Source organism: Schistocerca piceifrons, chromosome 8, assembly GCF_021461385.2.
Source record: "Schistocerca piceifrons isolate TAMUIC-IGC-003096 chromosome 8, iqSchPice1.1, whole genome shotgun sequence".
Lineage (NCBI taxonomy): Eukaryota > Metazoa > Arthropoda > Insecta > Orthoptera > Acrididae > Schistocerca > Schistocerca piceifrons.
The window spans coordinates 250,431,589-250,457,899 of record NC_060145.1 but is presented as its reverse complement, the minus strand read 5'-3'; positions in this window follow the sequence as shown (position 1 = coordinate 250,457,899).

Genomic DNA, 26,311 nt, shown 5'->3' with positions numbered 1-26,311 from the left:
TCATCCGATAAGCTACAACACGAACGAAAGTTTGTGCTTCATCGACTGCCATTGAAGAAGATTTTGAGAAGAAATAAGATCAACGACATCAGCAAAAAGTGCAGAATTTTATGTCACGCACGTGAACCCTGTCAGGACCAAAACAACACGAAGGGAGCTACAAACCTGGGAACTGCAGGTCGAAACCGCTCATCAGTGATGCATATGCCCATAACACGAAAACGTTGTTCTAAAGCCGTATCCCATGCGACCCAAGGGTTGCAGTGATGCCAAGGGTTATGTGACCATTCTGGCCTATCACGTTCAGCCCGTGGTACGTTTGTCCCCCAGTAGTGCTGTGTTCCAAAACGACAGAGTAGTTGTTCACACAGCTCGCCTCGTCCAGGACTGGTTTCGTGAGCACGAGAACTAACTGTTACATCTTCCCTGGTCACCAAATTCACCACATCTGAATATTATTGACATTTAGCCGTCTTTTTTGGAGAGAAAAAAAATGGTAAGTGGTTCCAAGCGCTATGGGACTTACCATCTGAGGTCATCAGTCCACTGGCCTTAGAACTATTTAAACCTAACTAACCTAAGGGCATCACATACATCCCTGCCCGAGGCAGGATTCGAACCTGCGACCGGAGCAGCAGCGCGGTTCCAGACTGATGCACCTAGAACTGCTCGGCCACAGCAGCCGGCTTTTTGAGAGAAAGATGTACAGTTGCTCCATCATTGTTAAGTGCACTTGCCCTTGTCTTGCCGGCCAGTGTGGCCGAGCGGTTCTAGGCGCTTCAGTCTGGAACCGCGTGACCACTACGGTCGCAGGTTCGAATACTGCCTCGGGCACGGATGTGTGTGCTGTCCTTAGGTTGGTTAGGTTTAAGTAGTTCTAAGTTCTAGGGGACTGATGACCTCAGCAGTTACGTCCCATAGTGCTCAGAGCCATTTGAACCATTTGAACCACTATCTTGCAGGAAGAATGCTAAAGGCACCATTGAAAACCATACAGAATCTGAATCTATCAGCGCTGAGACTACTAGATGCTATTTTCAACGGTTTTTCTGTCCCGTTTTAAGTATGGTCATGTGTTATCTATTTGGTGTTTCCATATTTTTGTCAACCCCTGTACCTGCAAAAAAGTCCAAATGTCGACGGCGTGCGCTGTATTTCCTGCTTGGAATTTTTTTTTTCTATTTATTAACAGTAAGTGTGAGTAGTTGACAACAGTAATGACCACATTACTATTTGCCCTCGAGCTTACATTCAGTAGCTCTCGATTTTGTCCTGGGTTTCCTTTTCTGGCAGTGTTACTTGTATGTTAACGGTGATGCATAGCAACAGGGATAGGTGCACTGATGAAGAGTCGATCGGTGTGTACTTCATTTATGGGCCCACTGAACCAAAGGGAAGAGTGGCACAACGACGCTAAGACCTTATGCTGAAATGTTCGCACAGTGACAGCACCCACACTAATTTTGCGTATGTAGGTATATATATAAGCATGTATTTGAGTGCTATTGGTGTTTTGCAGTGTTGTGAAGGGAAAAAAAATTTAACTGAGGTGGAGAACAGAATAAATCACTTTTCTGTGGCAGTAAGCTCAGCCTGGGGAAAGAAGATAAATATAATACAGATAAGAAGATAAATATAATATAATAATCTTTATTATAATATTCAAGGAGTTAGGGGTATAAATGTAGATATTGTGACCATTGGACCTTAATACTTACTCACTCCAGTGCGTTAGCTGTCTTTTCTCTGAGTCTAATAGTCTTCCTACAAACACATTGCACGGTTTACTATCTGATGTTTTGTGCACAGTCTAACTGCATCACTAAGTGGCCTATGCCTGACATTGTAGACTATACTTTTTGCGTGCACGCGTCCATACTTCATGATCTGCTCGCCAGAGGAAAATAAGCATTAAAGGCTTTCTCTTGCCACGTATACTTCGAGGTTCTAACCAACCTAAAGCATGCTAGATATCACAGCTATAATTATTAGTCTCCAAATCAAGTAAATACTGATGTAATGTTGTTCAGATCACTGTCCTCAGTCACCAATAAAAGTATCTGCATTTACACATGTAATATCCAGTATAATAAACTGGTCATCAGAAAATGAATAAGATTTATTAAGAGGTTCGACAAGAGTCATCAACAGTTTTTAATAACAACAATAATAATAATAACAATAATAATAATAATAATAGTAGTAGTAGTAGTAGTAGTGGTAACACATAACACCATATAATAGTTATCAATAACATCCCTGTACCGAACACTGTCGGTGGTTTGCAAAATAATGAGTGTTCAGTACAGTGATGTCTATGGCGAAGATGACTAGCTCAGCTTTATTGGACAAGTACAGAGACCTGTCCGATAAGATAAAAGCCAATCAGAAGCAGAAATCAGTACATATGGTCCCTGTGATACTGTTGGACACCTATGTTGCCCCAAAACGGTCTGTGAAGATCTACAGGAACTAAAACTGCATCTTTCTCTCTATTGGCAATTGCAAAAGCCAGTGGTACTGAACAACTGCAGAATAGTTCGTCGTGTTCTTGTGGGGAGCTCTTATTTATGGGGACACATATAGTTATCTGGGCTCAAAAACTTCAATTTCCAAAATTTCTCCCAAATAATTCTTTGTTCCTTTAGATCTATATACATGAAGATTTGAACATAAAATCTTTATTGGTTGCAGACTTATAGATAAACATATATAGTGGAACGTGTGAACATCCTATGCTCACTTTATCTACTAGTTCCTGTTAGTTCTCTCTCTGTCAGTTTTACATTCAAATCCATTTCTTGTACTTCTGTATGGCAGAAATGATTACAATTTTCTCATACTTTTAAATACAGCAGAGTCCTTCAATTGTTCCTCTTAGATTAGGTTTTCTGTTTAATTCTATTGTGTTACTGAGTGTGCAGACAAATTTATGTAGCTGTTTAAGTGGTATTCCTGAATTAATTCTTTTTTATTCAGAAATGGGAGAACTCAAAGCATCTTACAAAACAAAAAATGTCATACTTGGATGGAAACAGACATATGATGACAAACAGCTGGAGACAGCGTCTGCCGTAAAATATCTAGGCGTAACTATCCAGAGCGACTTTAAGTGGAATGACCATATAAAACAGATAGTGAGAAAAGAAGACACAAGACTCAGATTCGTCGGAAGACTCTTAAAGAAACGTAACTCATCCATGAAAGAAGTAGCTTATAAGGCGCTTGTTCGCCCGATTCTTGGGTATTGTTCATCTATGTAGGATCCCTATCAGGTAGAACTGATAGAGGAGATAGAGAAGATGCAACGAAGAGCGGCGCGTTTTGTCACGGGATCGCTTAACTGGCGAGAGAGCGTTACTGAGATGCTAAACAAACTCCACTGGCAGACGTTACAAAAGAAACGTTGTGCATCACGGAGAGATTTACTATTGAAATTTCTGGACAGCACTTTTCAGGAGGAGTCAGAGAACATATTACTTCCCCCCACGTACATATCGCATATTGACCACGAGGAGAAAATTCGAGAAATTAGAGCCAATATATAGGCTTACCGACAATCATTCTTCCCAAACACTATTCGCGAATGGAACAGGGTTGGAGGGAAAGTACCCTCCGTCACACACCTTTGGTGGCTTGCGGAGTATAACGTAGATGTGGATGTAGTAATCTGAAGGAGAACGCAAATAATCATAGACAAACACCAAATGTTTGATGAAAACGTTAAAACCTTTTTAAGTCCTATGGAGTTTACAGAAAATGGTGGAAATGCCATTTGTGATCTAGGCATAAAATTTAAGGAAACAAAAATGTGTGTTGGTGGTTTCACTGAAAGTGCAAATGAGTAATTTCATTCCAAAAAGACTGTCTTTTTTCGAAGAACAGTGCAAATATGGGTTTGTGATGAAATGGCTACTTCTGATGGCAAGGAGGATGGCAGAAGTTATTGAGGCAGTAGAAACATCAATGGCTCTAAATATGATAATACATTAGAAGGATGATGACATGCGGAGAAATAAACTCTTCTAGAGTAAGGGCAGAATGCCCCACCAAGGAGGCAAGAAAAGTAGAAAAAAGGCTGAAACTAAAAATAAAGTGAGAAAGAAAGAGGAGTAGCGGGAAAATTGATCACCTGGGCAATTTTAGTTCACAGAAGTCATCTTAAGATACAGTAAAGGAATTTTCAAACTTCAGACTGCTTCTGTCAGTTTCTATATATACAAAATGTTTTCCTTGGGAACTTTTTGTTTAATGCATGGATCATCTTATTATTGAACCCAATTCATCATGAAACAGTTTACACATGAAGTGACGCGATGATCCTAGTGAGTGTTCTATGTGTTATACCTACAAAGCCCAGTGAAAATAAATGCAATGTATGTATTGCTTGTTTAGTTATCAAAGAAACCGTGACAATCAACACCGCTGCAGGGTTAATATGTAACTGTTAATTAAGAATTTGTGAACCAGTTACTTACCCAAGTGTGAGTCTTTGTCATTGCCAAAGATGCATAGTTTTTCACTTACTGAATTTCGTGGAACTGCCTTTTATAATTGTTAAGGAATGAAAATTATAATGTAAGCCTACCCTAACTCTACTAGGCAATAACTTTATCGACCCCTTAAGCCGTTATCTTTATAGAAAAGCGATGTAAGAATTAGAGCATCAGGAATAATGATAAACTACACATACAATTATTCATTTTCTTGCATCATCGTGTGACGTTCGCTGTGTTATTCAGTGGTTTGGTATGTAACTAATTTGTAAATGAAAATGATAATCTTATTTTATTACAATGAGTAATTACTAAACAATTTTTCTCCCGGCTAAAAATTTGGTAAAGTTGCTAAAGAACTCCAAGTTAACGTTGTGTTAAAGTGTTGTCTGTAAGTTGTGTAAGTGTCACTAAATCACAGTTCATACAACAGATTCTACACAACTATTGATTATGATAGTTATCTTCAGCAAAATGATCATTAAAACCACAGAATATCAGCCGCGCACAACACTGACGTATGTTACCTGAAACAATATTCTTCGCAACTGGTGCGTAATTAATTTCGGCTCCATACATCAGCTAGAAATGTTTGTTATAACGATCGTGCTATGAGCACTGTTTATAAAGAACCAATCTGATTCGAATCATTTTCATTAAAATGAGTTCGGGACCACCGGTGCACATTTATTTTTACACATTTGTATTACGTTCGGCATTTATGTCTGCAGAGTTGCGTAATTTGAATTTGCCGCTGAGATAATTGTTAAGATGGCGGCAGACAATTGATAGAGACTTTCTATTGTTGGAGCAAATAAGATAAGTATTTGAAATGCTTATTAAACTTTACTTTCGTATTGTGCACACTTCATCAAGCAAACATTCGATTTTTTTCTTAGGAAAACACAGACAAAAACGCGATACAAATCGCTATCATCAATGGCTGCGCTCCTTGCAGCGGAAAGAAATAATTAGCACAGATAATGCTTACTGTGGAGAGGAATTAAAGTTACAAATAATTCTTCACTCATATTTATAATAGTAAATAACTCTATTCTCATGTAATAATTAACAAATAATTACAATTTCTTAGCAGACCTCAGATTGATATGCGTCCGCAACCTACAAAAGCCAACAAACAAAAGGTAAAAACAAAGGAAGACAAACGCAGATCATAAAAGGAATTTACAATTATCATTGTCTTTGTATGATACACATCGATATGTCCAATTACATCATAGAATATTATATATATAAATAATATTTATCATCGTTTTCACTATTTTTTCATATGACGCAGAGATAATGTTTATAACTGTTACAGGCATAATTTCCTCTCGTCGCACTGTAGCTAAAATTTATCTTGTGGATGTTACAATCGGTCCAGTGAAGTACCTAGAGAATGCTTTTCACATTACAGAGTCACTGGCCCTGACGGTACCGTACGTGAGCAGACGGTGAAGGTCGGCGAGGATGGCAAGAAAGTGGTAACGTCCAATGTCAAGGATGGTGAGAAGGTAGTGACGGATGTTAAGGACAAGGTGGACGACCTCATTCCCAAGGTCAGTATATTCTAACTCTACACAGCACGAAAATACAATAAAAATGTAAACAGTTATGAACATCCGATCTCCTAAGCAAGAGAGACCAAACAAGACTACTGGAAGTAAGATAACGGGAAAGTCGGCCTTCGAGCCTAAGTCAACGTCAAAAAATCATTTCCATTCTCTGACCCAGTCAAGCCCATTTGTCCTAAATGAAGACTATCACCTCTCTTAGACCCGTTATGAAGTCTTGAGCCTGATTCATGTAATGTGTACGTCTTGTAAGAGGTGGGCTGATATGTCCTAAAAATAATGGCGTGCACTTATCCATCAAACTGCGTCAGAAAACAATCAAAAGCACATTGAAAAGACACGAACCAATAACAAAAGATAGCCTTTACAGCCTGAAACAATTCATTAGCAATTTAAACACGAACCTTACTAATATCATCTTGCTAAGTATTCATTATTGTGTCTGTAACAACTAAATTACAGGTCAAGGATATGTTGCTGATATTGAAATACTTTTTTTAAATTAATTGAAATGAAAAAGTCATGATTTGCAATTTTCATAGTGGTGTCAACTTGTTCACCGTCATAAGTAACACACAGAAATTGTGAAATGCCGAAGCTGAATATCGTAAGTGTTTGGTACATGATTACTAGTTACAGATGCATCCCATTTGAACTGTAGCACAATTTTTTCACCCTTTATATATTTGGCGAGTTATTATGGGTAACGCCATTTCTCACCTCTCAGACTCCATAGATTAGTGGTTTACAGACCCACCACTTGCAGATAAATGAATTCTGTAGCGTCTTCGACATCTGTCAGCCTTCTTGTAGACTGTCGACTTTGTTTCTTTTTCCCCACTAGGATCCATTTCCATACTCTCTTTGGTCATATACTGTTATCTACTTATTCTACACAGCCATAGCGCAGTAATCATTTCCTCTCAATGACTAGTATTATGTTTCCTGCCATTTCCATCATTTTTCTGATTTATTTATGTCTATTCTGGTCTAGTCCTGAGACGCCAGCATTTCGTCAATAGTAATTCCATTGTAGTTGATCTTGCAGTTGATCTTTGTAGTCGATCATTTTCTCTCTTTCTTGTTTTCCAAACTTCTGATTCATGTTTACATATTCTACCTACAATAATTTTGTACCTAATTAAATTATGTTTGTTTGTGATCATACTACTGCAAAGTATTTTTTTAATTGCTTAAATAACACTTTTCTTTTATCCAGGTTCAATAGTGTTCAAATGGATCTGAGCACTACGGGACTTAACTTCTGAGGTCATCAGTCCCCTAGAACTTCTTAAACGTAGTTAACCTAAGGACATCACACACATCCATGCCCGAGGCAGGATTCGAACCTGCGACGCAGCGGTCCCGCGGTTCCAGACTGTAGCGCCTAGAACCGCTCGGCCACTCCAGCCGGCTCCTTTATCCAGGTTTCTACACTCTTATTGCCCCCCCCCCCCCCCACCGCACACCCCACCCCCTGTGTAGGTACATATACATATTTAAAAGAGAAACATTTAATCAAAAACTTCTCAGTATTTGAGTCATGCTGTTTGTCACCACCTGCTGTGGCAGACCCGTTTTCTTTGTGGTACTTTTTAAACCCCACTTACCAAATCCATGATACAACTTCCTTTCCATTAATTATATCGTGGTCTTCAACGAATAGGAGAGTGTACCAATTATAATCTACAACTAAAAATTCAGATTTATCTAAATATATCCCTCTCATTTGTTTCTGAAAAGAAGCTACTGGTGCGGGATTTGATGTGAAAATGTTCGCTCTGACTCCTTCCTTCCTCACATGTTTTAATGGCAACCTGGATGCTCTAGCATTTCTGTTGATGCAAGGCAAGAAAAATCTGTGTATAAATTATAAAGCTATAATTATATTTGAGCTAAGACTAACAGGAAGCAGAGGTCGTGGTTAATGTGTAAGAAAAATCTTTTGTTCCATCGGTCTTCTGACTGATTTGATGTGGCCCGCCACAAATTTCTCTCCTGTGCTAATATATTCATCTCAAAGTACCACTTGGCACCCATGTCCTCAATTATTTGCTGTATGTATTTCAGTCTCTGTTTTTCTCCACTGTTTTTACCCTCCACAACTCCCTCTAGTTCTGTGGAAATTATACCCCGACATCTTAAATGATGTCTTATCATCCAGTTCCTTCCTCTTGAGAAGGGTTTTACTAGAGGGAAGGTAAAGGCCAACACAAAGGCTGTGGTGCTAAACGTGAACCCAAGGGTAACAACAACAACAACACGATTCACACATAATTTTTAAGAGAAAATGTATTTACCTTTTTTCAAGTTTAATTTTATACAGAAACTTTAATTGCATGAATTTATGATAACTAAAACTTAAAGAGAATTTTTTTTCATATCTCACTCAGTTTGAACAATCTCAGATTTATTGAAAATAATGATGTCTTTAAAAAAAAGGGTAAAAATGTTAATCTCCTCAAAGGAGGTAAAAATTTTCTAGAAAACATTGTCGCATAAGCAGTTTTAACAAATCTCAAGAAACTATTCAGAATAATGGTATTTTAAGTAAGATTTTTGCTTTACATATTTAGCAATTATTAAAGCAATCAGCATCTTGAACTACTGACAACATCCTAAATTGGGGCCAAAAACTTAAGGCTCACAAATACTGACGATAAAAAATAACTGATTAAATTTATAACCAACACAAATAAGACCATTACTCACTTCATTCCAGAAACAATGATTTCTCAAGACACACAACTGGCTAAAAATCGTAAAACCAACATCCAATAGCTGGCTAGTAAAAATTTATAGAGATTAAAACGTGCTTAAATGAATTTCGTGCACTCGCACAGAACGTAAGTAAATATTGCTGGCCGCACACTTAAATACAGTTCCCAAGTGGCAAACAAATTAAGAGAGGTACTTTCAGGGAACCCTTTAAACATAATAACCTTGACACATCTGTTATGTACGTAACTTAATTCATAATCCACGGCCAAGGCGTTAATCCGTTCTCCTTTGTCACAGCAATATTACAAATACGGTTACTGCATTGGGCAGTTTCCTTCCTCCATCAACTTATCGCCTCAGAGCATTTGGACTGCCTTAAAGAACTTGAATTGGTTGCCCAACAACATCAGGGGAAAGGCGACCAATTACAGGACCCGAGGAGAACTGCACTAAAACTGGTTAAGCTTATGACATTACTTGGAATCAATAACTGGCCACACCGAAAGCTTATATTGCTTAAAGGGGCGCTCCACATTTGAGCATTGACACAAGGTTTGCTATCTAACAAGAATGAAACGTGAATATAGCAAGTTACTGCACAAATAAGATTCAATGTATGTAATTACAGCAAACACGACATCACAAGGTAGCCTTTACAGTTGTGAATCTTAACCGACTAGGCCATGTAATTCCCTCACCGAGCTATACCACGAAGTCACTGGCAAACCCATTATTTTGTCTACTACAGTTGTGACGCTTTAATCAGCGTCCACAGTTCCAAGCATTCAGCTCGATTCGTGAGGAACATTCACAAGAAGCTTGTTATACAACTCGCCATTTCACGAGCTTTCTTTACACTCGGGTTTGTCAGCAGTGCAGCAAGGCTCACCGTTTTCATCGCCGGAATTGGTCCCATCAGGCAGCATACACAGTGTCATCAATAGGCAGTAGGTCACGACTTCAGAGCTCCACGGACCACCTCAGTGAAAGACAATCGTAGTCGAAAAAAGGCAGCAGCAGCCGACTGACTACCGACAAATCCCAACTCCCCGTGCGAGCTCACAACACTCCTCCAAACTCCCTCTCGCGACCGCAATCCACACGCGTCTCCTTGTTTGCGCTGCAACCCGTCCTCTCGCGGCTAGTTTCTTCACTCGACCCCTCGAAATTCACGCAAACATCTTCTTGCCGAATCAAGCATCCAGTCGCATTCAGGTCCACGGCTCACTTGTTGTCAATGTTTTCCATACATTCCTTTTCTTGGCGACTCTGCGAAGAAACTCCTCATTTCACACCTTATCAGTCCACCTAATTTTCATCATCCTTCTTTAACACTACACCTCAAATGCTTCCATTCTCTTCTGTTTCCGTTTTCCTACAGTCAATGTTTCACTGCCATACAATTTTGTGTTCCAAACGTACATTCTAAGAAATTTTTTCCTCAAATAAAGACCTATGTTTGATGCTACTGCACTTGTCTTAGCCTCGAATTCCCTTTTTGCCACTGCTAGTTTGCTTTTTATGTCCTACCTGTAGTGTCTATGAATCCTGCCTACTCGGTTCGTTAGACAAACAAACAACGCTTATTAATTATTTTTATTACAATTAATAAAATACAATACTTCACTTTGGCAATTACAATCATGCATCGCAAGCGCTGAGCGACATGCAAAATAATGTCTTTACAGTGATTGCCGATCTCCGACAAGTCTTTCCTGAAATGCTATCGAAGTGCCTATGTTGACGCTGCTATCCAAGTGGGTAATCCAGATGCTTCTATTGAACTGGGCCGTCACCAGTCGGTCGCGGCGCATATGTCCTCTCCACACAGGGGCCGCTGCTGTCGTGTTGTCGTCCTGGAAGAGAGGTTGGTCGGCGTGCGATTGGCTAATCCTTTCTCATAGCCTTCTCTGCTTTGTCGTTCTCGACTTGTGTGTCGGCGCTTGACTTTACGCCTAACACTCCCTGCTCCGTCCATCATGGGCTATGTAGCTGCCTAGGTAGCGGAATTCCTGAACTTCATCTACTTCGTGATCCACAATTCTTGTGTTAAGTTTCTTGCTGTTCTCATTTCTCCTACGTCTTATTACTTCCGTCTTCTTTCGATTTACTCTCAAACCATTCGACTGTTCATTCCATTTAAAAAATCCTATAATTCTTCTTCACTTTCACTGAGGATAACAATGTCATCAGAAAATCTTAACACTGATACCCTCTCACCTTGAATTTTATTCCTACTCTTGAACCGTTCATTTATTTCCCTCATTGCTTCTTCGATGTACAGATTGAACAGCAGGTGCGAAACCTGTCTTATACCCTTTTTAATCCGAGCACTTCAACTCTTATTATTCCCTCTTGGCTATTGTACATATTGTGTATTGCCCATCTTTTCCTGTTGCTTACCCTACTTTCTCAGAATTGCGAACATCTTGCAACATTTTAGGTTGTTGAATGTTCTTGATTTTTCTTCATCCATGCTTCAATAATCGCCAACGGCCTTGTCGCAGTGGTAACACCGGTTCCCGTCAGATCACCGAAGTTAAGCGCTGTCGGGTTGGGCTGGCACTTGGCTGGGTGACCATCCGGTCTGCCGAGCACATATGGCAAGCGGGGTGCACTCAGCCCTTGTGAGGCAAACTGAGGAGCCACTTGATGGAGAAGTAGCCGCTCTGATCTCATAAACCGAGATACGGCCGGGAGGGCGAAGTGCTGACCACATGCCCCTCCATATCCCCGCATCCAGTGACACCTGTGGGCTCAGGATGACACGGTGGCCGGTCGGGACCGTTGGATCTTCCAAGGCCTGTTCGGACGCAGTTTAGTTGGTTTTACTTCATCCTTCAAAATTCAACCATGTCAGAACTACCTCTCGGGTCCCTTTACCTTTCTTAAAGCCCAACTCATCGCCATGTAACAGATCATCGGTTTTCTTTTCCATTCTTCTGTATATTACTGTTGTCAAAAACTTGGATGCATGAGCTGTTAGGCTCATTGCGCGACAATTCTCAGACCTGTCAGCTCTTGCTATCTTATGAATTGTGTGGATGATATTTTTCCAAAAATCATGTGGTATATCGCCACTCTCATACATTCTACATATCGTACTCGGTTTGTTGCCACTTCTCCGAACGATTTTAGAAATTCTGATAGGGTGTTATCAATCGATTCTGCCTTATTTGATCTTCAGTGGTCGAAGCTTGTTTTAAAATCTGACTAATACTGGGTCCCCTATTTCTTACCTGTCGACTTGTATCACGTAATCAGACAAGTTTTCCCCTCACAAAGGCCTTCAATGTACTCTTGCCACATATCCGCTATCTTTGCAGCATTTAACAGTGGAATTCCCATTGCACTGTTAGTGTCACCGCCCTTGCTTTTTTGGCTTTTCTGTTTTCTGAGTAAGTCCTTCCGACAATCTTTTCGTTTTCGATTCCTTCACATTTTTCATTTCGCCTAAACTTTGAAACCTCCCTTTAGAAAAAATTTTGAATGATTTTGCTGATAAACCCCTTACGTTATTTGATTTTCAAACAACTGAGCAGAATTGAACGCACTCAGACATTTCTCTTTCTACTTATTCTGATCATCACTAAATTGACACACAATATTTTTAGCGCAACGCAATCTGACTTTCAATAATCCCTACAAAAGAATGGCCCTGACCAACAATAACCTATACCTTTCATGAATCACTTATCTCACAAAAATCTTCGTTATTAGAACTACTGCAATACAGCGAGCGCCAATACTGCCAGCTAAATAAAAGATTCTAACTACTGAAGGCACCAACTATTAATAGGCATAGTTAGCAAATGAAAGATTTTGATAGAGAACAAACGATGTATTTACCTTAATAGTGTTCAAAAGTCATTTATATATATATATATATATATATATATATATATATATATATATATATATATATATATCAGTTCATGACATCCAGTCTTACAAATTTACTCTCTCTGACAGACACACGTCCAGATCATCCGCTCTCTAAACTCCGCCATCTCACTCCCCACATCCACCACTGCTGGCGGCTCACCTCCAACTGCGTAACGCTAGGCGCTGTTCACATCCAACTGCCAAACACTACAATGGCGAATGTTCCAACAATGCCAACCAGCCACAGACTGCACACGGCACAGCCAGTGATTTTCATATAGAGCACTACGTGGCGTTACCACCATAATAACCTAAATAGCCTGCTTACATAGCACCCATGCTCCCCACAAAAAATTTTCCAAATTGTTTTGGGCACTGGCCAATACATATTAGTTAAAAGTTTTTTATATTAACGCTAACAAATATATCAAATGCACACACTTATCGATAGAATGTTGATCAAAAACTGACATTTTCTCACAGTCCATAAAGACAATCCTGATCATTCATCACAGTATTAATAACAATTTTATGCACAAAGTCTGAGCAGGAAAAGAAAATGCACATGGATATAGTGGATTTCCATGCAGTCTTGAAGAAGTAGTGTTGCCCTTCCAACGGACGACAGTGCTGACTCTTGACATGCAGACAGGTAATGGGCCACAACAGAGCAAACCCACACCAGAGTCAGTGTAAGTTTTGAAGAATATTGGTAGGTAGGTAATCACAGAGCAGACCCACTGTAGTCCTGGTAGAGATTATGGTATTGGTGGGACATCAAAGGTACAGACCCACTGCAGTCCTTGTAGAGACGGGCAGCAGCCATCTGTTGCGACTGTGCAGGTGCACAATCACCATCGAAGAGTCTTGCGGATAATATAGTAAGTCCATGAACCACCATTTGTGCATTCCTCTTTTTTTCACATATTGCGCATATACTATGACAAACAGAAATGTGTGCAGTGAAATGAATGCTTACAAGTTACTTAATTTGATGAACTGGTGTCAATTACAATTTTATAACATGAGAATACAATAACAAAGGTACAAAATACATCGTTAAAGAACATAATACAGACAACATTTGTCATAATACGGGCTTTACAAAATAATCGAAATAACATATACATCAGTGTTACAGGAATTATGACATAAGTAAATACATAAAAGATCAGAATAGCTTTCGAAAATAATGTCTAAACATCTTTACAAAGTAAGTAACATATTATTAGACAAATTCTACAACATAACTCTTATCAGCTAAACACATAAAGACAGGAAAAACACAAATACACAAGAGTGCACAAACCTATAGTGTAATAATAAAAAAGGAAAGGACAGGGTTTGTTTTCAGTGTAACATTTGGTACTGCAGTCCAACCCAAAACTTCATTGCATAGATCTTTCCTCTTATTTCAACATTTGTTTCCACCAAAAAAATCCTATCCAAGCACACTTTCTGTATTTATAAGTTCACTTATTTCTTACCTCATTATTTATTTTGCATTATCTTACCTCATAATTTATTTCCAACAAAATCTTACCTAAACCTGTTGTCCCTAAACCCTACTGTTTGGTTCATATCTTCTTTCAAAATAATTATTTCTCATTGTGCAATACACATTTTGGCCCAAATCTTTTTCATATAACTTCTGAATGCATTATTTCCCTATTCTCCATAGTTAGTTTCGTATATAGTATCCCCCCTCTTAAGCTAACTGAAATCTACTGAGCTCAGATACATTAGGGCTGAGGCAATGCAGCAGTACAAAACAATTAACAGAAACAGTAATGACAAAAAAATGCAAATTGTCAAAGCTAGCAGCAGTATATCTAAATTAGCAAAGCAAATGCAACATTACAACTAATATAAGGCAATGTGCAGCAAACAGAAATAAATCAGTAGTAAAACTGGCTTAACAGAGTAATAAAAAGTGAAATTCAGTAGCACTATGCCTGGCAAACAGCAGCAGCAAATGCAATAACTTATATCTAATCATGACAAACCCACAAGCAGAAAAAATAGTACACTACAAACAACAATGCAGATAAGGGAAATGTCTATTCACATGTTAATGTCTATGTCATTAAAGTGGTGCACCACAACTTATTCTACAAAAAAATTACCAAGTACTTGAAAAGAAAATTATGTATGCAGTTACCGTTATTAGTCCCTTCTTATTGTTCTTTCCTTTCCAAGTGCTCCTTTTTCTAAGAACGTGAATCATAAAATTATTATTTAATAGATCTGTTGACAGAAAGTGTTCACATTAGCAAATACCTTTAACTTTATTTTATAAAACCAATGCTGCAACACAGCTGGAAACCAGATATCAAGTGAAATAAGCAACTATGTAAAGAAAAGCATAAAAATATCATTCAATAGTTGTGTGGCATTTCATAAGTTAGTAGAAATTCTCTCAACTCTCGTAGTAAAACACTTGTCATAATCAGGTGTGCAAATGTAAGAGTATTTCCCATCAGTTTATAAGCATTTCAGTAAGTAGCACAAAGTACGATATGTTTCCAAGTAATGAGCTTGTCGTATTTGCGATGCTTTCTACAAAGGAATGTCAACAGCGAGGTTAATGGCCTCTTATTTTCTCTACCTAATGGCTTTTTCTCCAGGCAACAAGTGCATCTGGGTGCCCACAATGCATTACGTCAAAGTCACTTAGCTTTCTTACCGAAATATTTACGACAGCAGTTTGTGTTACAGTGACAGTCTCATATAAAAAAAATTTACAGGTTGAGAATTTGCGTTACAAATGTGTAGAAACAAAATATTATAAATATAACAATGTCCAAAAAATTTTCGCTGGCATTGTGATACATTCACACATGTACACACATTTCATAACTCTTAAAGTACGATTCTTGGTTTCCAACATCCCTTTCCACAAATCAGAGTCCCTAACTTCCATTCATTATTCATATACATATAAACACATAATCACATTCCTCATATACGGTAGTATCATCTTATTGATCATAAACATACCTCAACAGCATAATACACATCGTCATCATAATATCATAAAACCTCAGCCAAATCTCAAAAACATCGTAGCTTTCTGACATTATTCCAAAACCTAAAAAAAATTCTGTGCTCAATTCAATAGTGTGATCTACCTCAAACGTACTTTAAAAATCATGATCCCATACCAAATACATCATTCAAAGCTCTCATAGTATCACAATGGTTCCGAAAAAATATGAACAGCTCACAGAATACAGACAAAATACCAAGTGTGAAGTTACCCAACTGTGTAATTACGTAAACATCTGTCACTGATGTAGTAAAAAAAAATGTTTGTCTCTCAGTTAAATGATCAGATAGCTGGGTAATTTATGTGTTAGAGAAATATGGTACCTATGTGTAAAGTTGTATAAGCAAATACCATATTAGCTAGGGCTCCTTGTGCTTGCCAAACACATGGTACACAAAGTAAGCGTGTACCCCCATGAGGATCAATGTAATTATACTTTCAGGTGTTACAGATTACAGCAATGGAATGAAATCTATCACGGAAAACCTTTTTATCTTTGTATTCAAAAATCTTTAAAAATAAATGTTTTAAGTACAAAATTAATCACTCAAGTACATGTACTGCAGCGCTAAACTGTGCGTCTTGCTGTAACATAATCTCTGTCATTATTTAAGGGTAAAAAATGTGCCAAGTGTCGTAATTATCGTCGTTCGTAAGCAAAGTTCTATGGAAGTCAAAGTACTTACCTTTTAATAAACAAAAGCGAAATGCTATGCATATAGATATCTTAGTTATTACGTACAGTACCGTGATCAAGAAAGTACTACACTGTAACGTATTGCTGTGCTACGAAAAAGGCTGTCTCATTGTAGCTATACAACAAAAGTAACTACTAAAACATGTTTTACTTTCCATAAGAATTAAGAAAAACTGTGCAGATATAAGACAGATACAGCGCAAAAGCAATAATATAAATTGTCACTCATTAGTAGCGTCGTGGTATAATCGTGTAGCTGTCAACTGACCACTGTGTCATCTGGTATCTCTCAGCACCAGTATATGTTCTAAATATGTAAGCCTTATAGTCGTTACATAACCGTGCAACTAACAAGCAGGAATGTACATACACAATAACACTGTGTCGTCTGTTCACTATAACAATGCATTCGTAATTACTGTCTAAATATGTTCCTTAGGTTCTAGACTGGATAGTTAACTTCAAAACATGGTTGCATGTTAACAGTTTGTAAGTGAAGTGAAGAATTTTATGGCAAAGACTAAGTTAAAAAGCATGTTATCTTTCAATAAACGGTTTTACACGTGAAATGTGGTGCAATCTTTTACCCTTTCTAGTGCGCAGAGTTTCAACTTCAAAACAATTAACATGTTGTATACGTCGGGAAGGAATGCTAAAATTTTTCTCAAGGTTAGCGTCTATGTAATTTTTCTCAAGCCCAGCCGGCGCACGTGGCTGCCTGCAGTGCGAGTCATTGTCTGTCTCTTTGTTGGCGCGCATCGTTATTAGGATTAGGAGATCTAACTTCTACAAATTCACCTTGTCGAGAGGGCCCTGCCCAATTTGAATCCCACCAGTTCTGATGAAATTCAGGCCTGTCGTTACAGTTATATCGTCAGTCGTCATGTCGGTAGATTCCATATTTTCTTTCTTGTCGGTCACGTGGTGGAGAATTTCTCCCTGAATCGTAACTGCGCGCTGAACTGTTGCGTCTGAAGTTATTCTGTCTCCCTTGATAATAACTGTTTTTGTACCCATATTGTCTGTTTCTATGGTTATCTCTGTCATATTCATTACAACGGAAATGCAATCTTTCTCTGTAACTATTATTCTGCCAACGATTGTCATACGGGTGGTGTCTGTTTTGGTCACGATTTGCATTGTAAGAATAGCTTTGTCGTGTCCAGTTTTTATTTCTGTCATCGCAGAATTGTGACGCATGTGACCTATTGTGTTCCTGTTTTCCCGTTCCGCGATCGTCAGTGTCGATTTCCAATACTTGTAAGAGTCCCTGAAAAGCTTCAATGTCGTCTTTGCAACGTCCTGCCAAAATAATATGTCGTAAATGTTCAGGCAATTTTATCAAGCAAATGCGGACGAGTCCTGAGGGGCTGTATGGGTTTGACAGGTACTGATTCTTGTGCAACATGTCTTCAAAATATTTTACAAGACTGGAAAATTCAGTTTTTTCAGAGTGTTTCATCATCATGATGCTATGTTTTACGCGATATTGAGTAGCTTGAGACCAATATGCTGAGAGGAAGGCATGATAAAATTCTCCTTCACTGTGACAATCGTGAATGACCGATCGCATTCTTACAGCTGGGTCATTATCTAAATAACCACACATAAATTCTAACTTGTGCTCCAATGACCTGTTGGGAGGAAAACAATGAGAGAATTGATGAAGCCATGCTTGTGGATGAATGTCGTTGCCAGAATTAAATGTTTTGAATTTACGTGTAGTAATGAACAGCTTATAGTCAAAATCATGTCGGCGATTCGCATATCGGTCATTGTTACTTCTTTTCGGCGGTTCCATCTCGAAATTCGGTGTACCTTGCCAATTTCTTTCATAATTTCCGAAGTGTCCTGTGTTATTATTTTGTCGCTGTTCCGTATTTCTAAGTCCTTCTCCCTGTGTTGGAGCGCGAGTCTCCTCTGAAATATGTAATTCTTGTATTACCTGTGTCAACTGATCTTGTACTTCCAGGATTTCTCTTTTGTACTGTGTATTGATTTGATTTTGATTTTTTTTTTAATTTTCTAATTTGTTCATACTCTGTGTCAGTGAAGGCTACGGGTCTTGTGTCCTTCAGATCATCATCTACCTTTGTAGATAAGTTAGTGAACTGATCCGAAAGTTCGGCTACTTTCTCCGATAGTGAACTTATTTTCTCAGTGTGTTTTTCTGAACCAAGTTTCAGTGTGTCCATTTGTGTTGAAATCATATCAACTGTGTCCTTTAAGTTTTCCTGAGTTTTTGCAAGTTGCGTAACCGAATCGGTAGATGCAACTGAGTCAATTTTAGCTTGCAAGGTGTCGTGATTTTCATGAACAATAGTTTGGAGTTCTTTTATGGCTGCTTCGCGATTCTTTAATGCATTTTCATTACGCAAAAAAGTAAGTTGGAAATGCTCACATATGTGGTTTTACGTCATTATAGACTTTTTGACACTGATTCGATTTTAAGTAATTCAGCAGTTACACCTTCACGTGTTTGTTCAAGAGTGGTGTCTAACTTTTGTTCCATTGTGTCTAACTTTTGAAGATTTTGTCCCATTTGTTGTATTAATTGTAATAACAATGCACTGGTGTCTGAAACATGTTCCTCAATCCTATTCGGCAGTGCATTTGAACCTGCAATATTTGCATTCTGAAAAGCAGAAAATGTATCTTGACTTATTTGAGAAAACGGTGAGGACACAAAACCTGAATCTACAGTATTTGCAAGATTGTGTCTTGTCATTTCGGATTCCCGAGGCGAGCTGTTGCCGACTGATCGGACGATAATGCTTCCCTGTTCACTAATTGTTTCACTGTCTACACCATTATTTGCCGCCTGCTCCATTTCCCTATGCACAATTACCAAATTACTACTTTGAATGTCTGTTAATTCATTACACGGTGGCGCTAACACACTACTCTCGTCTTCATTGTCACTTCTCAACTTACTTTGCAGCCTAGTGTTACGTTTTTCACATGCCATAATTGCCACAATATTTCACATGATAACACAGAAAAGCACAATTTGAAGAGCAAAAAGAGAAAACACATTAAAATAGCACTGAAAATAATATCAATTAATTGGAAGCATGGCTGCAAAATACTTGGTACAAACCTACACGCAAGCCACAACTGTTTATACTACATCAATGAAAAACTACAACTACAAAGGAAATTCTCTCTATAATTATGTGCTAGCAATATACAATAGCTACACTAATTACACAAACTACAAGAAAAAATCAGAAGATTCCAGTGAGGTATCCTGTCAGGGTCGCCATATGAAACATCCCTTTAGAAAAATTTTTGAATAATTGTGCTGATAAACCCCTTATGTTATATGACTTTCAAACAGCTGAGCACAACTGAACGTACTCAGACATTTCTCTTTTTACTTATTCTGATCACCACTAAATTGACACACAATGTTTTTAGTGCAACGCAATCTGACTTTCAGTAATCCCTACAAAAGAATGGCCCTGACTAACAACAACCTATACTTTTCATGAATCACTTACCTCACAAAAATCTTCGTTATTAGAACTACTGAAATACAGCGAGCGCCAATACTGCCAGCTAAATAAAAGATTCTAACTACTGAAGGCATTAACTACTGATAGGCATAGTTAGCAAATGAAAGATTTTGATAGAGAAAAAGCAATGTATTTACCTTAATAGTGTTCAAAAGTCGTAATATATATATCAGTTCATGACGTCCAGTCTTACAAATTTACTCTCTCTGATGGACACACGTCCAGGTCATCCGGTCTCTAAACTCCGCCATCTCACTCCCCACATCCACCACTGCTGGCGGCTCACCTCCAACTCTTTGCTGTTTATGTGTGCCTCTAGCACCAAGGCAGTCGTCTTCTCTGCTGCCATGACGTATGCCCTGCCGCTTCTTGTAGTTGGAATTTTCGACATATTCATTTTTTCGTCGAATCTGTGGAGAACCTACTAACTTCTAATCATATGCTTCTAATCCATATCAGTCCATATATTTTCAACTCCTACGTCGTAAACAAAATACAAGAACAAACAATGAGCAGTGGCAAAGGACAGGGCCAGCGAATTGGCAGGCACAACAAGCAATGCCAACAGGTCATGTGCCTGTCAATCATTAACGTTATTCTGATGCCACCGCACCCACCTCAGCCACTGAATAGCCAGCCACATGACAATGTCGCAAATGGTACATCGCAAACTGTGACTGACGGGGTGAAATTCACAGACGTGACAGACCAAGTATCGGCGGGGTGCGACAGACCGTCAAACTCTTGTCGACCTCTGTAAGCCCTTCCCAGACGGTCGGCAAGGTTAAAAAGGGGGCAGGCAGAATGTGGGTGTGCATTTACTCCGTTATAATGACGGATGCGATATGAGGAAAGAATTAATAGTTGATCCGCGATCTGCGGAGCAACAGGAGGTAGAACATGTACAAGCTACATTCAGAGCAAAAATAAATGGCATAGAAGTGACAGTAATACTTGATACAGGGGTGAGTGCCTCTTGCATAGATGAACAGTTATTTAAATGTATAGATCGTGTAAAGAAGTTACACAGTTTGCCAGTGGAAAATTGTAAGGTCGTACGGGGCAGAGTGCAAGTGATAAGGAATCGGGTGCAGGCTGAGATTGCCATGGAAAAAGAAGCCATATTATGCTCATTCCTTGTGGCTAAGAATCTTACAGTGCCTCACATCCTGGGACTTGATGCGCTGCAGGAAATGAAGGCTAGAATTGACCTCTCCCAGGCCAACTGCACTTTATCCTATCACAAATGGCAAATTGACCTGGCACTGATAAGGACTCCGGACGCGTATATAAACTACTGCCGGAATGTCCGAGTAACTGTAAATGATCCAGATACATTGAATACCAATCACTATATCATTAATCAAAACAGTAATTAACAGGAACCCGATTGGGAGTAGGAAGTTGTCACTATCAAACAACAAACTGCAGAAAAAGTAGCCGAATCGTCTTACTTAAGCCTGTCACAACAAGCTGACTTAAGTGAAGTATTAAATCAATTTGTAAAAGTGTTCTCGGAGAAACCAGGAATCATTAAGGGATATTAATTTGACATGCAGGTTAAGCCCCATCAAACATTCTGTCGTGCTACCTACTCTACACCGTGGCCGACCGCAGGAAAAGTGTAAATACATAGTTAACTAATATTTATTTCATGTATTTTTAATTTTTTGTGTATGCTTATTAAATATGTGGTAGTTTTTATGTGTATGAGAGTTGCTTGTGAATGAAGGTCATGCATTTAAATGAGTGCAGTCATACAAAGTACTAGTAAATGAATCCGAGTACTGGCACTTTGCAGAAAAGTGGAAATGAGAGAGTGGCATTGTGCATGGTTGTCGGAAATGCATACTAGCAGCAAATCATTTACCGAATGCGAGAAGTAGGATGATGTATACTCTAAACAGTATAATACCTGAAGGTATGACATAATTAACATCTGCACAGATTCCATCTTGGAAGCGCTTGCAGTTACACCCGTACAAGCAAGGCAACTTCAAACGTTTCGATTCTCCTCTTAGTTTTCGCCCGGTCCATACATACAGTGCTGTTTTTAAGACTGACATTCTTCGAAATTTCCAGCTTGATGGAGGCCTATTTTTCATACTACTAGACTACCTCTGTCGGGGAATGTTACGAGGGCAATTCAACAAGTAATGCAATAATCTGTTTTCTTTGCCAATTTCGGCGGAAAGACTGCGAAATTTGTTACGGGACTTTGCGTAATATTCTCGCTTCTGACAGTGTGGTTACTTGAAGCTATCGTAGGTAGTGGCTCTATATGTAGCCTTCAAAATGGTGTCCGTAACGGAAGAACGTTACAAACAGAGAGCTGTCATTTAGTTTCTTTTCGCAGAAAACCAGAGCATGGCAGATATTCATAGGAGCTTGCATAATATCTACAGAGACCTGACTGTGAACTAAATCACGGTTAATCGTAAGGTGAGGCGCCTGTTATCACAGCGACAAGGTCGCGTAAGTCTGCCCATTTCTCCGGGTGCTGGTCGGGTCAGAAAAGGAAATAGGAGTAACTCATATCACTGACCTTAATCTGCAGTACAATTTTGGAGCATATACTGTTCTCGAACATTATGAATCACCTTGAAGAAAATGCAACGTTCCCATGAAGTAGTGAATGCTGTCGACAAGGGATCTCAAGTCGATTCCATATTCCTAGATTTCCAGAAGGCTTTTGATACCGTTCCTCACAAGCGACTATTAATCAGATTGCGGGAGTATGGAGTATCGTCTCAGTTGTGTGACTGGATTCGTGATTTCCTCTTAGAGAGGTCACAGTTCGTAGTCATAGACGGTAAATCATGGAGTAGAACAGATGTGATATCTGTCGTTCCGCAAGGCAGTGTCATAGGCCCTCTGCTGTTCCTGATTTACATAAATGATGTAGATGATAGTCTGAGCAGCCCTCTTAGATTGTTTGCAGATGACGCTGTAATTTGCCGTCTAAGAAATTCATCAGACGATCAATTCCAATTACAAAATGATCTCGATAGAATTTCTGTATGGTGCGAAAAGTGGCAATTGGTACTAAACAAAGAAAAGTCCGAGGTCATCCACATGGGTACTAAAAGAAATCCGATAAATTTTGGGTATACGGTAAATCGCACAAATCTAAGCGCTGTCAATTCGACTAAATACCTAGGAATTACAATTACGAGCAACTTAAATTGGAAAGACCACGTAGATAATATTGTGGGGAATGCGAAACAAAGACTGCGCTTTGTTGGCAGAAGACTCAGAAGACGCGACAGCCTATATTACACTTGTCCGTCCTCTGCTGGAATATTGCTGCGCGGTGTGGGATCCTTACCAGGTAGGATTGAAGGAAGACATCGAAAAAGTGCAAAGAAGGGCAGCTCGTTTCGTGTTATCGCGCAGTAGTGGTGAGAGTGTGACTAGTATGATACGAGAGTTGGGGTATCAGTCACTGAAACAAAGGCGGTCTTTTTTGCGGCGAAATCTATTTACTAAATTTCAGTCACCAACTTTCTATTCCGAATGTGAAAATATTTTGTTGATACCCACCTACGTAGGGAGAAATTATCATCATAATAAAGTAAGAGAAATCAGAGCTCTAACGGAAAGATTAAGGTGTTCTTTTTTTCACACGCGCCATTCGAGAGTGGAATGGTAGAGAAGTAGCATGAAGATGGTTCGATGAACCCTCAGTCAGGCACTTAAGTCTGAATTACAGAGTAACCGTGTGGATGTAGATGTAGGATCGTCCACCATTTGAAGTACTCCTCGCCACATAACAGAAGACCATGAAGAGCGATGAAGGACCAACTGTTCGGAGTTGCTCGCGCTTTACGAGGCTGATGAGGGCCCAACTCACTTATCCAGGATAAGTTTATATGATTGCTTTTAAAACACCAAGATTTAGAGTGACGGCTGAAGACCTTACTTAAGTAAAATTACAATAACTTCTCGGCTAAAGGCCGATATAATATTTCAGATCAGCTAAGGAAATTCTTTAAAAGCCAAGCATTTACAAATTCTGGCTAAATGTCATATTAAGGAAAATTCAAGTTAATTCTTCGGCTAAGAGCCCAATCAAAAAAAATTTCTTTCCATAGTAAAATAAGAGTCGAGGGACATGAAAGGGAAGCAGTGGTTGGGAATGGAGTGACACAGGGTTGTAATCCATCCCCGATGTTATTCAATGTGTATATTGAGCAAGCAGTAAAGGAAACAAAAGAAAAATTCGGAGGAGATATTAAAATCCATGGAGAAAAAATAAAAACTTTTAGGTTCGCCGATGACATTGTAATTCTATCAGAGACAGCAAAGGCCTTGGAAGAGCAATTGAACGGAATGGACAGTGTCTTGAAAGGAGGATATAAGATGAACATCAACAAAAGAAAACGAGGATAATGGAATGTAGTCGAACTAAGTCGGGTGATGCTGAGGGAATTAGATTAGGAAATGAGACAATTATAGTAGTAAAGGAGTTTTGCAATTTGGGGAGCAAAATAACTGATGATGGTCGAAGTAGAGAGGATATAAAATGTAGACTGGCAATGGCAAGGAAAGCGTTTCTGAAGAAGAAACATTTGTTACCATCGAGTATAGATTTAAGTGTCAGGAAGTCGTTTCTGAAAGTATTTGTATGGAGCGTAGCCATGTATAGAAGTGAAACATGGACGATAAATAGTTTGGACAAGAAGAGAATAGAAGCTTTCGAAATGTGGTGCTACAGAAGAATGCTGAAGATTAGATGGGTAGATCATATAACTAATGAGGAAGTATTAAATAGGATTGGGGAGAAGCGAAGTTTGTGGCACATCTTGACCAGAAGAAGGGATCTGTTGGTAGGACATATTCTGAGGCATCAAGGGATCACCAATTTAGTATTGGAGGGCAGCGTGGAGGGTAAAAATCGTAGAGGGAGACCAAGAGATGAATACACTAAACAGATTCAGAAGGATGTAGGTTGCAGTAAGTACTGGGAGATGAAGAAGCTTGCACAGGATAGAGTAGCATGGAGAGCTGCATCAAACCAGTCTCAGGACTGAAGACCACAACAACAACAATAAAAGAGAGGCTTTAAAGATAAGCTTTTACACAGTACAAGAGAAAAGGATCTTAAAAAAACTTGAAGTATCTTGTCGGCTGAAGGCCCAAACAATTACTCAAGAATAATTAAAGACAACCTTAAGATAAACATTTACAGAACACAGCTGAAGGCTGTTTCAAGAATTCAAGATAATTAAAGAGAACCCTTGCAGACAAGGATTTACATATTAAAGCCACAGATTATGAAACAAACGCGGCTGAAGGCCTAAATACAGAGCAACAAGAATTTTAAATAAAACACGGCTGAAGGCCTAATCTTAAAATACTTGACATGAGGTTCGGCTGAAGGCCATGTCCTAAAATAGAACAGACAAAATTAACAGACGGCTAAAGGCCTGACACAGTACCTGCGACCAAATAAAATCAATCACAGACAACAAACAGTGGTGCTCAGAAGTGTTCCAAGGGTCAGCCTGGGGAGGAAACTCGAACAACAGTTTAGGTGAGACAGGCAGCCAAGCGTAACACTAAATAATCTGGTGGCAACACGACCTAGGGACGGCTGAAGAACCAACCAACAACCTACTCAATTCCCTCTGTCGCAACCGACCAACTGCCTACTTAAGTACGCAGAGAGCATTCATCTGGTCGGTGGAAATCACAGAAGCTACACACAGTTCCACGTAAACACACTTGCACAAGAACTCGATCAATCGTAAAAGCAATCACTTTCGAACCACAAGGACGAATCAATTCGACACACAGAGTTTCCACAAGCGGTCGGCTACCCAATACACGTCGCCCGATGAGAAGACCGACCGAACGACCAACCCAGGTCATTTCCACTCCAGTTACGTGTGTCGGCAACGGTGGGGCGAGTCTTGACTGTCCGAAGTTGACTGCAGCTCCAACCCCACTCAACTCGATGTCCGTTCGGAACTCGGAGACACGGCGACCCGGCCACCCTGGCTCGGACCCATCCATGTAGAGGTAACTCTTGCCCATTGGCCACGACATCTCTGCACAAGGAAGGAACCGATCCATGTCCGGCAAGATGACCAAGTGACGAGGCCCAGAAACGGTCAAAATAACAAATACACGTCGTTCGATGAAACGACCAACCAACGATCGTCCCGCTCCAATCTCCCTCCGTCGAACAGTTCACGTACGTCGCCAGCGGTCGGCGAGCACTGGCTGTTCGCACCTCACTGGCGCTCCGTCCCCGACTGCTACGTCCCGACTGAACGCTCGACAGACGTTCGACCCGGAAATACTATCGGTCGCTCCAGAGATGGTAAGACAGTGCACTTATCGACAGGCGCTTCTGCTACCAC